Source organism: Haemorhous mexicanus, chromosome 10 (genome assembly GCF_027477595.1).
Source record: "Haemorhous mexicanus isolate bHaeMex1 chromosome 10, bHaeMex1.pri, whole genome shotgun sequence".
Classification (NCBI taxonomy): Eukaryota; Metazoa; Chordata; class Aves; order Passeriformes; family Fringillidae; genus Haemorhous; species Haemorhous mexicanus.
This window is the reverse complement of record NC_082350.1, coordinates 692,531-706,117: the sequence shown is the minus strand read 5'-3', so window position 1 is coordinate 706,117 and position 13,587 is coordinate 692,531.

Genomic DNA, 13,587 nt, shown 5'->3' with positions numbered 1-13,587 from the left:
GGAGCCAGTATTTCAAGAAAGCCTGAGATGTTGTCTGCCATGAGATCCCTTCTAAGAGGTTCTGTAAAGGTACCAAATTCTCCATCAAAATACTGGCAGATTGGTCAGAGGGGAAAAGCAAACTTTTTGAATGGTCCTTTGGGAAGACAGGGCTTGCAGCGAATTTAGTACTTGCTGCTAGGTTGCCTACATTCCAGGAAAGAGTATTAAATACTGAAATTCGACCGATGGTGGATGAAGTCTTTGTGACTGTGAAAGTCCAGTGCATGGCAATCTCAGAAAGGAACCCATCAAAGCCCCTGAAATGCCAACACACAAGTTGTGAGTTGGCAGTGCATGCCAGGTTTTAGCAAACCACAGCAAAATGCTGATTGCAAAACGAGGCCATCAAGTCACATCCGGTATGAAGCAGTAGGAAAGAGGAAAGCAGCTGAGAGCGTCAACCCTGCTAAGTAGTCTCAGTATTCTTATTGCCATTAGCAGAAATGTGAAATGAGTCTATAAAAATTACAAAGGAGGCAAAAGAAAAGGGAGTGATGACTCCTCTGGCATAGTGTTTCCTAACAGGGATCTTCAAAATCCTGTAAAGATTCTCTCATCCTTGAAACTGAAGGAAGGTATTAATGGCAGTAAGGAAATGGCATCAAATGCTAGAAAGACTCTGGGCAGTGTACTTCTAGACAGAAATGCCACTGATGGAAAACCGACTAAACTGGCACCAATGCAGCAGCATTGTACTATAGCCCAGAAATTGTCCACGGCTTCACTCTCTGCCATTCCTTTCATATGCACACAGCAGCTCTGCAACATTCCTACTCATCATCTCCTTGGCAAACTGGGCGTGAGGGTCTGTAGTGACGCAGAGTCCCCAGGCAGGTGCAAAGGAGAGCCGCTTTCTTGCAAAAGCCAGGCTTTTGAAGCAGTCAGGCCTTTATCACTTGCATAGCTTTAAGCCACAACAAACATAATTCAACCAACCGTCATACCCCACGCTGTGAACACGCAATGCTTCTAGAACTTCTTGATCTACCTCTAATTCAGCTGTCTCACTTTCCCCTAGTCATTTTCTACTTAGCCAAAGTAACGGGCCTCAGCCATGGTTTTACAAGGCCTTCCTTTCGGAAAGTTCTACCTATATGCAACAGCATAACACCAGTTTCTTCAGCACCAAGAGTTTAGGTAGATGATTGGCATCTGCCCTTGTGGTGAAACACAATGGGGAGAGAAAATCCTGTCGGAGATGTTCAGTCATTCCATTTTCTAGACAGGCCAAATCAAAAGAAAAGCAAGCTATAGGACTGTGTACTTGCTCTTACAGAACACCTGCTGCCATCTGACAATGAACTAGCAGTAAATCAGCAAGAATGAGACTTGAGGCAAACAACTTTTTGAAGGGTTGATAAATAAAGACAACAGGTTTCCAGGCTCTAGAGATACTTTAAATGACAGCAAAGGATTTGAGAGCAGCGGCTGAGCTGGTGGGGAAGGATTCAAAGAATCCCAAGAAAAACATGACCAAAGAATAAAAGAACCCCAAGAAAAATAGGGGCAACTGACCTGTTAAGGCCTTCAGGAAATCAGTGGCCGCTGATTTTGATAGGCCATTCAAGTTCATTTACTGGTGCACCTTCCACTCCTTTTTCACCTGTCAGCATCACAGGGTGAATTGGGACCTTGGAATCAAGATTATTTGGGATTCTGTTCTTAGCTTTAGGAGAGAAGTACAGCAGGTGAAGTACCTGTTACTGATGTGATACCCAGGAACACAGAGTTGACACATTTCATTGAAGTCCAATCACAACTAGCAATACTAAGAGGATAGGATTGGCGCCTTTTCATGACGCTCTTCTTGTTACGCAGCCTGCTCTGATTCTGGTGAAACTTTTTCATTAGCTTCTCTCTAAAAAGAAGAAAAACCAATTAAATGTTGATGCTAATTGAGTCAGAGGTCTATGAAAGGGCCAAAAATATTGGGAATTCTTCTTAGACAATGGAAATGGAAGCAGAGCTACCAATCTATTTCCTTGCAACATATCCCTAAAACTCATTCCCTTCTATTCATCACTTATGTATAGCCAGCAGTACATTCAGGAAAAGATGAAACTGACTGATGTCAGCAAGGGAAGGATTTGAAAGAACTATTCCCATGAATCATCGTATAGACAGTAACTCTAGCATTAAAATCAGAACCCTTTTAGTAAGTATCACTTATGGGAAATTCAGGTCTCCTGCACAATGCACCAAGAGGATTAAGCAGAAGCCGTTTATGGTTTACATGATGCACTTACTCATTCTGACTCTCTGCACACGCTAGTCATGCTTTTCTTATTGGTGCCTTTGTCTTGTCCACGCATTCTGGGTGCCCCTCTAAGAAGATGTGTTTCCTTACAGTCCAGGAAGTTTGCCCCTCCCCTCCCCCCCGCCCCCCCCCGCCCCCCCCCCCCGTTTTGGAGTTCTTGTGGTCTTGGAATTTAGTTTCTCAGCTTTTCCTCTCTTGTTTTAGCAAGGCTTATGTCTTGATGAATTCCAGAGGGCCCTGAGAAAATTCTGAGAAGAACCGTTCCACGCTGGATGGCTAGTGCAGCCCGTAGTCTAAGCGGTTCAGATACATTGTCACAATTGCCCCTTCTTCTTGCACCAGCCAGATCTTTTCCAATGTCATTTTTAGCAAGAGGCACAGCAGTTTCACGATGCATGGAATAACACAAAGCAATGAAATCATGACTACTGGTAAAAACAAAGCTCCATTTACGAGATCTTTCAACCACCCAGTTCTTTCCCATCCCTCAAACCATTGATGCAAACCCCACTCGTTCCCAGTCAATTGCTTCATATTGTCTTGTACTTGTGTGAGTTTCGTATGAATGGCTGCAGAATGGTACAAAAGATTCAGGCAACATATTCCTTACAAAATTCCTAACACTCGTACCCATGTGCTAGTAACAATAAATCGATTTCAGCTCTTGTTTGCAGTGTGCTATATCTAATAGGATCTACGTCAGTGAGCACCTGACTTAAAATAGAAGAAGTTACGATAAGTCGTTTGAACATCCAGCACCCCAAATGATTAAAAGCAGCCAAACCTTGATAAGCAGCGCCACCTAGCGTAAGGAAGAACGCAGTTATTCCTGCTGGAACGAGCAAAACTCCACATAATGGTGCCAATCGCGTCTTAAGCTAGTGCTGCTCCCTAGGTATTCCCAGGAAACGAAAATGCGGCATCCTCCAGCAAAACCCATTATGAAGGCAAGAGAGCTCTCCGAACCGCGGCTTCTGTTAAAAGAATCCGGCTACCGGCACCTACCTTCGGTCAGCTGCCTATGCCCGTCTTCTGCGTCTCTTGCCGCCTAGACCTTAGCGAAAAGCTTTTCCAGGCATTATCTCAAAAAGGAACTCTGCCAGCACAGCAAGCGTCCCACGACGGTTGTCATGAAGGTACTCGAGTTCTTACCATCTCCTGGAAAAAATCAAAATATAAGATTGGCCAGGAAGTGCTGCATAAGGTTTAGAAGGATGCAAAAGAAAGCTGTCCAAGAACTTTTTGCCTACTTATGGTAATGTACGTTGAAACTGTTGGAAAGTGGTTAGTTATCGTTTTCCCTCAGTTTCAGAGCTGCTCACTTAATCCCCGTGCTGTGCGGCTTCGTTCTTGACGTCTCAGCATCGGCCGAGCTCTCCGGCTGCCGGAGGCGAAGAAGCGGCTTTGTCGCGCACAGAGCTTTCTGCCGGTCGCGCTGCGCTCCGAACCGCGGCTTCTGCCGAAAGCCGCCCGGGACCGGCACCTACCTTCGGACAGCTGCCTATGCCCGTCTTCTGCGTCTCTTGCCGCCTAGACCTTAGCGAAAAGCTTTTCCAGGCATTATCTCAAAAAGGAACTCTGCCAGCACAGCAAGCGTCCCACGACGGTTTTCATGAAGGTACTCGAGTTCTTACCATCTCCTGGAAAAAAGAAAAATGTAAGATTGGCCAGGAAGTGCTGCATAAGGTTTAGAAGGATGCAAAAGAAAGCTGTCCAAGAACTTTTTGCCTACTTATGGTAATGTAAGTTGAAACTATTGGAAAGTGGTTAGTTATCGTTTTCCCTCAGTTTGAGAGCTGCTCACTTAATCCCAGTGCTGTGCGGCTTCGTTCTTGACGTCTCAGCATCGGCCGAGCTCTCCGGCTGACGGAGGCGAAGAAGCGGCTTTTTCGCGCCCAGAGCTTTCTGCCGGTCGCGCTGCGCTCCGAACCGCGGCTTCTGCCGAAAGCCGCCCGGGACCGGCACCTACCTTCGGACAGCTGCCTATGCCCGTCTTCTGCGTCTCTTGCCGCCTAGACCTTAGCGAAAAGCTTTTCCAGGCATTATCTCAAAAAGGAACTCTGCCAGCACAGCAAGCGTCCCACGACGGTTTTCATGAAGGTACTCGAGTTCTTACCATCTCCTGGAAAAAGGAAAATGTAAGATTGGCCAGGGAGTGCTGCATAAGGTTTAGAAGGATGCAAAAGAAAGCTGTCCAAGAACTTTTTCCCTACTTATGGTAATGTAAGTTGAAACTGTTGGAAAGTGGTTAGTTATCGTTTTCCCTCAGTTTGAGAGCTGCTCACTTAATCCCAGTGCTGTGCGGCTTCGTTCTTGACGTCTCAGCATCGGCCGAGCTCTCCGGCTGCCGGAGGCGAAGAAGCGGCTTTTTCGCGCACAGAGCTTTCTGCCGGTCGCGCTGCGCTCCGAACCGCGGCTTCTGCCGAAAGCCGCCCGGGACCGGCACCTACCTTCGGACAGCTGCCTATGCCCGTCTTCTGCGTCTCTTGCCGCCTAGACCTTAGCGAAAAGCTTTTCCAGGCATTTTCTCTAAAAGGAACTCTGCCAGCACAGCAAGCGTCCCACGACGGTTGTCATGAAGGTACTCGAGTTCTTACCATCTCCTGGAGAAAAGAAAAAGTAAGATTGGCCAGGGAGTGCTGCATAAGGTTTAGAAGGATGCAAAAGAAATTTGTCCAAGAACTTTTTTCCAACTTATGGTAATGAGCTACACTGGAGGCTCAGACCATTCTTCTTCTTGGAATTGTTGAAGGATGCACAAGCACTGCTGATTGTGCTTCATTGTGGTACAGGTAATAAATAGTTGATTGTTTTAATAAAAACACACTTGAAATGCTAAGAGCCAAATTTTGAAACATAATTAATTGGAGAAAGATTCCTAAACTTGTGGCCGGTTTCCCCAACCCATCTATTGATTGCAAACGACATTTCTTGCTGTTGTTATGGTGCATGCACCAAAGCCCAGTGATGTCTACTACTTAAGACAGACGTTCTACCTTCTTACTAGAATATGTTCTTACCCTTTTAAAACAATCCCCCGAACATTAAGAACCAGAGATTACCTCGTGAAGTAATGAAGTGCTTTGGTTGAAAGTAAATTGCATTTGAAGGCAACGGGTTTGGGGCGAGCACAGGAAGATCTCAGAAGCAGAGTGCCAGCTTAGTTCTCTGCTTCAGAGATAAGTGAAGCAATTCAGGAATGTCTTTCCGTGAAAATAGTTTACAGATCTTTCTGCACAACAGGTAACAACCAGCATCAGAAATGTGTGCAAATAACAGACTACTGACTACAAGGTTGTCATCCATGAGTGGTAAGGCAACTCAGACTCATAGCAGTGGTTTTGCTCTTGTGCCTCATAGAATAGACAGAAAAGAATGAGGAAAACTAATTTTTCCATCTAGTTTCTTTCAGTATTGGTTCCAAGACTATTTTCCTGCCCTCAGGAGACAGCAAAAACTGTCAACAACTGAAATGCTTCAGAACTTGAAATGATCTGAATGGCAAATATTTCTCCTCAAATAAAATTTAAAACGTAAGTCATAACGGTAAAACAGATCGAGCTATTTAAAGATGAATGTTCTATACATACTAAAACATTCCCAGAGATAACTATTGTGTCCTAAATCTGTTTAACAGTCCAGAGTTCCTGGTAAAAAACTTCTATGCAGATGAGGTAGCTACATGATAGTCTCTTTCCAGCTTAATTATACTCTTCACTCTCACCACCTCTACCAGTTGATTTTCCTAAGTTCCTAGAAAACAGTAGTTTAACTTTTTTAGTTCTATGAAAAAAATGACAGTGACAAGAGTTCTTTGCACTCCCTGTTTTCTGAGAAGCCTGACCATCAAGCCTTAGGAACTTGATCATGAGTTTTATTTCATCTCAAAGTAAATTTTAAGGGAGTGGCAGAGAGAATGGGAGCCTCATGCAAAACAGTTTAGGCTTCTAATTCTTGTATTGTCCTACTTACCTACGACAAGAACTGGAAAGAGGATAGATTCGAGTTAGCAGCTGTTAAACATTTGCACATACTCTTCCGCTAAAGAAGAGGTCAAGGATGGTTTTCTGGCCCTCCCTCCACAAGCTGCAGCTTCCTTCAAGGCACTTTCACCTGCTGTGGCATGGAGCCCTCCAGCAGCTGCACTGTAGGTATGTGTTCCTCCATGGTTCTCTAGGGACTGCTGGGAGACAACCTGCTTCACTAGGATATCTCCAGGGACTGCGGGGGATTCTTTGCTCTGTCAACTGGAACACCTCCTCCTCCTTGTCTTACTGTAGTATCACGGAGCTGCTTCCCATACTGTTTTTTCCCCTCACTTGCCACTGCCCATTCATCTGTTTTGTGCTTTTGACAATATATTCTCACAGAGACTGATGGGCTCAGTTGCAAAAATGTGTCTTGCTAGAAAATGACATGCTCTACAAAACCGTGATTTTATAGAAAAGAATATTGGTAGTACAAATATACTGCTAAAGGTCCGGAAACTTGACAGTGCTTCATTGTAATCCAGCCCCTCATTTTGCCTTCTTTCTCCTTAAGATCTGGAAAGAATAGTGGGCAGGAGACAGTGTTGTTTCAAGGAAAAGACTTTTTTAGGATTCTAGGGTGCATCTTCAACTTTCTTGAGAAAATTGAGAAAAGGCCCTTTGTCTTCTGTGGTAAATATCATTAGGCAGTAGTGACAAATTCTGACCAAAAAGTGCAGGTCAAAATCTGGTGAGATCAAGCAATATACCTTGAGTGGCCAGGACAGAATCATAGAGTGGTAGAATCAGTTGAATTGGAAGGGGCCCGTCAGGAGCATCAAGTCCAACTTCTGGCCCTTCATGGGACCTTCCTCAAGAATCACACCAGATGCCTGAGAGCAATGTCCCAAAGGTTCTTGAACTCAAGATAGGTGTGATGCTGTGACCACTCCCTGGAGAGACTCTTCCAGTGCCCAGCCATCCTCTGGTTAAAAAACTTTTTCCTGATGCCGGACCTGACCCTCCCCTGACTCAGCTGCATGCTATTTCCTCCAGTTCTGTCCTTGTAAACCTCATTGGAGAACTTTCTGATACCTTCATGTCTTTTTTCATTGTGGTACCCAAAACTGCCCCCAAGCACTCAAGGTGAGGCCGCCCCAGAACACAGCAGAGCAGAGCAGGACAATGCCCTCTCTTGCCCAGCTGGTGATACTGTGCCTGATGCACCCCAGGACAGGCTTGGCCCTCCTGGCTGCCAGGGCACTGCTGATACACATTTAGCTTGCCATTGGCCAGGAGCCTGGCTTCCTTTCAGCCTCTGGCTCCCTAGTCTATACACACACAGAGCAGGATTGCCCTGTCCCAGGTGCTGAATCCAGCACTTGCCATCGCACAACTCCCGAAGGTTGGGGATTGCCTGTGGGAATCCTTGAAAACTGAGGATTTTGGGAAAGCTGCAAAAGGCAGGCCTCAGAGGCAGCAGAACTGTGCTTGGAGCTAAGCAGTAGTCATAAGGTTTGTCAGCAGAAAAATGATAGAAGAAGTAGAGAAGTAAGGACAAATAGAACAATGGCCTGTGTATTAACGCTTGACCAGAAGAACTCCCTAAGCTACAGCAAAGTAGATCTAGCCAGATGTTAGGAAGTTCTAAGCTTAATAATGGAGCTCTGTGCATTCTATCTTATGGCTTACAAGCAGGTCTTTTCTTCAAAAGAAGCAAGCGTTCTTTGAACCAAAGTTCTGTGTGCTTCTAGGGATCGGAAAGAACTACTGTCAATATGCTTTTGCTTTGTGGGATTGGTCAAAAAGCTTTTCAAGTAAGTTGTAACATCAAGTTCTTTTTCTGCTGCTGGGGACGTGAGCTGCTGGCATCTTCCCACTGTCATCACCATGTCATGAGACTGATGCTGGAAAATACAACAGCTTGGGATGCCTTCCCCAGCAGTCCCGCCCCTTTCGTGATTTGTGCATAGACTCCCGGCCAGCCATAATTGCCCATCTCTCTTATTTGTCAAGATCTCTCTGCAGTGTCTCACTGGCCTCAAGGGAGTTAGTTGACAGCTCCTCCCAATGTAGCGTCTCTGGCAAACTTGCTTAATATTCCTTCAAGTGCCAAGTCCAAGTGGTTCCAAAGATGTTGAAGAGAACTGGCCCAAGGATGATACTGTCTTAGCCACTGAAATTAGCGCTTCATGCTTCTTCTTGCTCCTTCGTGCAGAAATCACAACAAATATCTTCTTTGTTTCTTTTCTATCCATGCAGATATCTTTGCTTATGCTCATGCTTTTTGTCCCAACAGCAGCTGACACGACATTTACATACAGAGCAAGAGCACGCTTTTCCTGCTGTTACTAGACTTAACAATTCTGCAATCTGTCAGATACCTTTGCAACTGAAGTCAGACCTTCAGCACTTCTCATCAAAAGAGTAGAATGTCCTCAGAAGAAGAGAAAACTTTGCTGCATACTCTGTAAGCCTGCAGAATAGATCATAAGGAGTTAGCATCACAATCATTTCAGCACTGACCCTATACTTGAGCAGGGAAAAAACTTCAAAGAAGAGCTAATTAATGCAGCAACATAATCTAAGGAATAAAACAACTAGGATCTTCCAAACTGGTCCCTGCGGTAGAAATGTACTTGTAAGAATACAGAAGGTAAAAGATATGGTTTGGAAAGGCTACATCCTTGCTAAGCTAAATTGGATCTCATCCTGTAGATGAAAGATCAAGAAGCTCAAAGTGGAGCTAGAGAGACATGTCCAGATAATGAGATATAGCAAAGCACTTTTCAAGATAATTAGGCATTCTGGTGGACTGGGCAGTTAGGCTAAATCTGCCACCCTTACTCACTTTTGGGGACTGAATTGTGGAGTGCTAAACCATGTCTGCTGCTCTAGAAAGTAAAAGAGACACATCCAAATGGTATGGTTAGTGTGAAGACTCTCACTCTCTGTTGCTAAACACTTCATAAGCTATTAACCGGTCATAGGAACAAAACGAAATAAAGCCATTATACCATCTTGGAATGGAAAAATATGTTCAAAATATTTTTTTCCTTCTGTTTTCCTCCTCTTTTTATTTTTTTTAATTTAATCCCAGAATATATGATTCATAATTTCAACCATTCTGGAATGCTTTCAACAGATGAAGCCAGCATAGTATTTTTCTACCAGGCTCTTGCCCCTTACATTCTTCATTACTGTTTTGGAATATACTCCACAGTCATTTGATCTCAGTCAGTTTTTTATCTCTTTCCCCCAAGACAAATTTTAAAGGACTACCTAACCACTAAAAATCATCATTTCTCTGGTTTCTCAAAGCTTTTTGAGAAAGTTGTTTTGGTTTGGTTTTTTCATATTGCATCATTCCTAATGTCTTCAGACCTACTACAAGTGGAAGTTCAAAGAAATCTTATCTTAAAGAGACCGTGAAAGATAACAAACTGCCAGTCTTGGTATTTGTATTTTTCTAAATCCTTTTGATCTCAAGGTTGCCTTCCTGAATGCTCAGTTTAATTAGAAAACATTGTGTTTCTAAAGGAGACCCAGTTCAATTGCTTCTGCAAGTTCACCTTCATTTTGTAGGATTGTACTTCAAGAAATCTTGTTTCATTCAAACATTAAAAGAATAAATTGGACCTCCTATGTGACCCTTTCATCTCTCTCATCTGTATTTCATTGCGTGAGTTTCACAGTTGCCTCCAAGAAGATTCCTTTCAATTCGCATAGCATGTTATCTGAAGATCTGTCTGCTTTCTTCACTTGCTTGAATGGGAAGACATGGGAAATACATTCTGAAGGTTATCTTTTATAGTCTACTTTTACCTACCAGTGTGCTTCTATTGACTAGAACCAATTTCAGCTGGAAAGAACATATTGTTCTGATCCGCTCACATGAAGGGCGAATGATGTTTTCTTAACTGATCTTGGAGGGCAAAAGACAAGATGGAAAAGGGATTGCAGTATCACTCCAAACAAATGCACCTTTCTAGAATGACCACAGCAAATGCCTTCAAGGAATTAGGGAGAGGAAAAGAATAGAAAAGAGGGGGAGAAAGAGAGAGGGAGTACAGCTACCAAATGGAGAGAGATGAAGTCCTCGCAGCCCAGCCGATGGAGTTCTCCTAGGGGAGATCTCAAAGTCCTGGTTATCTCAAGGTTCTATTATAGTCCATTGTTGAGGGGGGAAGCAGATCTAGAAATGGCTGAGGGGGAGCAGATACAATAAAGAGCAAGTCTATTGAAATTGCTGAGGGGGAAAATGGTATTGAAGACGGGTACAGACAGTCCATGTTCTCAGCAGGAGAAGTCAATATCAATATCAGCAGTCAGTGGGAGCTATTGTTTCAGGACTGGTTTCTATAAGAAACCAGTCTAGGTCTCGCGAACACATCTGCAGGCAACACTTAGCAGGCATCCTGCTTCAGTCAGGCCAGCAGCCCTGGATCAGAATTACGGGCGTCTCAGCCTCAGTCCTTGGGAGGGGGGCTTCAATCTCCATCCCTCACGGTGGTAGTGGAGCAGATGAAGGATTTTCCATGGGGCGGCTACCACAGTTGCCCCAGCAAGTTCATCTGGCCAAGAGGTGGGAAAATTCCTGGGCTGGTGTCGCGAAGCACGTGCAGGCCCATAGGTCACCTCGCCCCTTGGCAGGCCCTGCTAGAAGCAGTCACTGTAGACACAGCTGCCAACAATCACTTGGCAGGCCAGAATTCTGCTCAGGGGCCTCAGGATTTCTGGCATTCCTCTCTGACCGGCATGCCAGCATTCCAGTCAGGGTCCTCAGGGTCCCGATGTCTGTCCTGGGGACGGTCGTGAGGCAAATGAGGGGAACTTCGGACTGTCTTTCACATGGATCAGAAAATCAGATTACTAAAATGGCCAAAAAAGAATGTGTAACATTTAGAATTGAGGAAAAAAAACAAAAACAAAACCAAACCCAAAGCATTGGAGCAATATCATTCTAGAGAATGCCATGTATCTATGAAAAGTACAAAAACTTCTGTTTTCAAATGCACTTACAAATCACCTTTTGCATCTGTTTGGCTTTTTTTTGTTTGTTTGTTTGAAAGCTCTGGCACTTATCTGATTCTTTTTTGAGCTAGTTCAGCTCATTCATCTGGTAAGAAAGCAGCTAAAAGTAAAGAGAAAAACCTATGGGGACCAGGATGCCACTTCAGCCACGTTGTCGTGAAGCATTAGGTCAGCCTTCTGTTGTAGAAATATCTCTGTCCTAGATGAAAATCAATGCATAGCACTATCTTCTTTTAAACTTTGTCCTTGCTACTGGGTTCCTGAATGATCAAGATGCTTTCCTTCAAACCAAACAACAGCCAGCCCTCTGAGATACTCCCCAAAGTATTGCGATGGAATAACTTTATCAGGAGGAAGAGCTCGCTATGCAGAACCTGAATATGATCTCAAGAATGCTTTGTTGTGGATTACCATAGTTTGGGATTGTTTATCTCTTACCCCACCATGTAGGTCGAGGAAAAAACTAGGTAGCCACAAGGCTTTTACAGCAGTTCTTGTATTTTGGGATAGTAAGGATTTAGGGGAGTAAACAAAACTGTGGTGAGTTTTCCTATTGACTTGATTGCTCTGTCACTTTGAATTAACTGCTTTGCATGTCAGCTAACCCATCAGCATCAATGAGAAGAATATTATCTTCCTTCCTGCACAAAGGATGTTTCATGATGCCTGTGATGTCAGGAACTTAAAAACGAAGACCATTGTGATTGAAAGGAAGCACTGGCATGCCACAAGGTAACTGTAGTGAGCTGTGTTTCCTCCTCAGCTTCACTGTGAGAGTAGAATTTTAATGAGCAGTTCCAAAACTTGGTCTTAGCATAGTCTGGTGACATATCTCAAAGGAGCAGTGTCCTAGGGTGACTTTATGATGCTTGTATCCCCAGTCATCTGCTCTGTTAATGCTGGATATGATATTCTCTGCCTTCAAGACTGGTTCTGAGAGCAAAGGTGGGGAGAAGAAGAAGCACCGAGTTTCTTATCAGGGGCTGCACTCCTTAAAAAGCAAGACTCTTCCACATTCTGCGCTGCACTGTGTTGTCTGGGCACTGACGGAGCAGAACAGAGCGCTCATTTGCTTTTTAGTTGGTTTAGCTGGCTGAGGCAGAGTTTTCCCTGGACTGGTGTTTTTTTCCTTTCCCTTTTCTTGGAACGTTTCGAATCTGCTCCGGACTGGGACCTGGGAAGCACTGGGAACTTGCACTTTGTGGCCTATTGGGGCCTACTCTGGGCAGCAGCCTTCCCCATTGCCGGAGGCATTGATAACAGAGTGAGCACCCACAGGAGAGACTTTCTGATTTGTCGTCTCTTCAGTGCGGCAAATGAGTTTTGTCATCTGGTATTGTTCATTTTTTTGTGCTGGGGAGTGCTTTGCCTGTTAAAGAAACAGCTTTTTCTCACTTCTCTCCCCAAACCAGTTGAGGGGAGGGGCTGTGTGGGTGGGCTTTCGGTGGGGGGGAGGGTGCAGTGGCCCTTTGTGAGGTTTTCTGCCAAATTTGCCCTAAACCAGGACAATCAGGATGTGCCACTTAGAGAATGATGGTTGGAACTTTGGTTGGAAACAACTTTTAAGAACATTGAGTCTAAATGCAATTAGCAAATGGAACCATCAAGAAATGCTTTGCTGTTTGAAGAGAACGTGATTTATCTGGTAAGTTTTGCAAGTATTTGTGTCATCACAAGCACACATGACCAGTGCATTAGATGGGAATATAATAAGAAACCTGTGCAGATCAACAGAATGATTCTCAGGGTAGGATATTTGCATGTTTCATCTGTCTTCCTGACTTCTTCAAATGAATTCTTTTTAGAAAGTAATGATTGGAATTGTTATTCTTTTGACAGTTCTGAGTGTATTACTGACCTTTTTGGCATATGAATGCCAAACGGGTTAATTCACCTGGTTTTTCAGATAAAGACCGAGATTTAGTGTTGCTTCAGCTGGAGGCAGAAACATTGAAATCCTCCCGCCTCCTTCTTAGTACCTAATTTCTATTACAAAATCAGTGCACAATCTTGTCCCTTAAGGTCCACTTAGCTCAGTTTATACCAACAGGGTGACATTAGCAGGGCTCACATGATGCTGCACACAGAAGCCCTCAGTGTGCAGCTCTAGTAGACAGTAATTCCATGCAGTTGGACAATCCCAGTGCTGACTTTGGATCACCAGAAGCGTTCTTAGTAGAACGAGACAGATTTAATGGAGAGGTCTCTGCAGGAAGTGGCCTGAAGAAGACAGCAGAAATCCCAGCTGTGTCTTTGTAGAAATCAGTTGAAGGCCATTTACAGAAA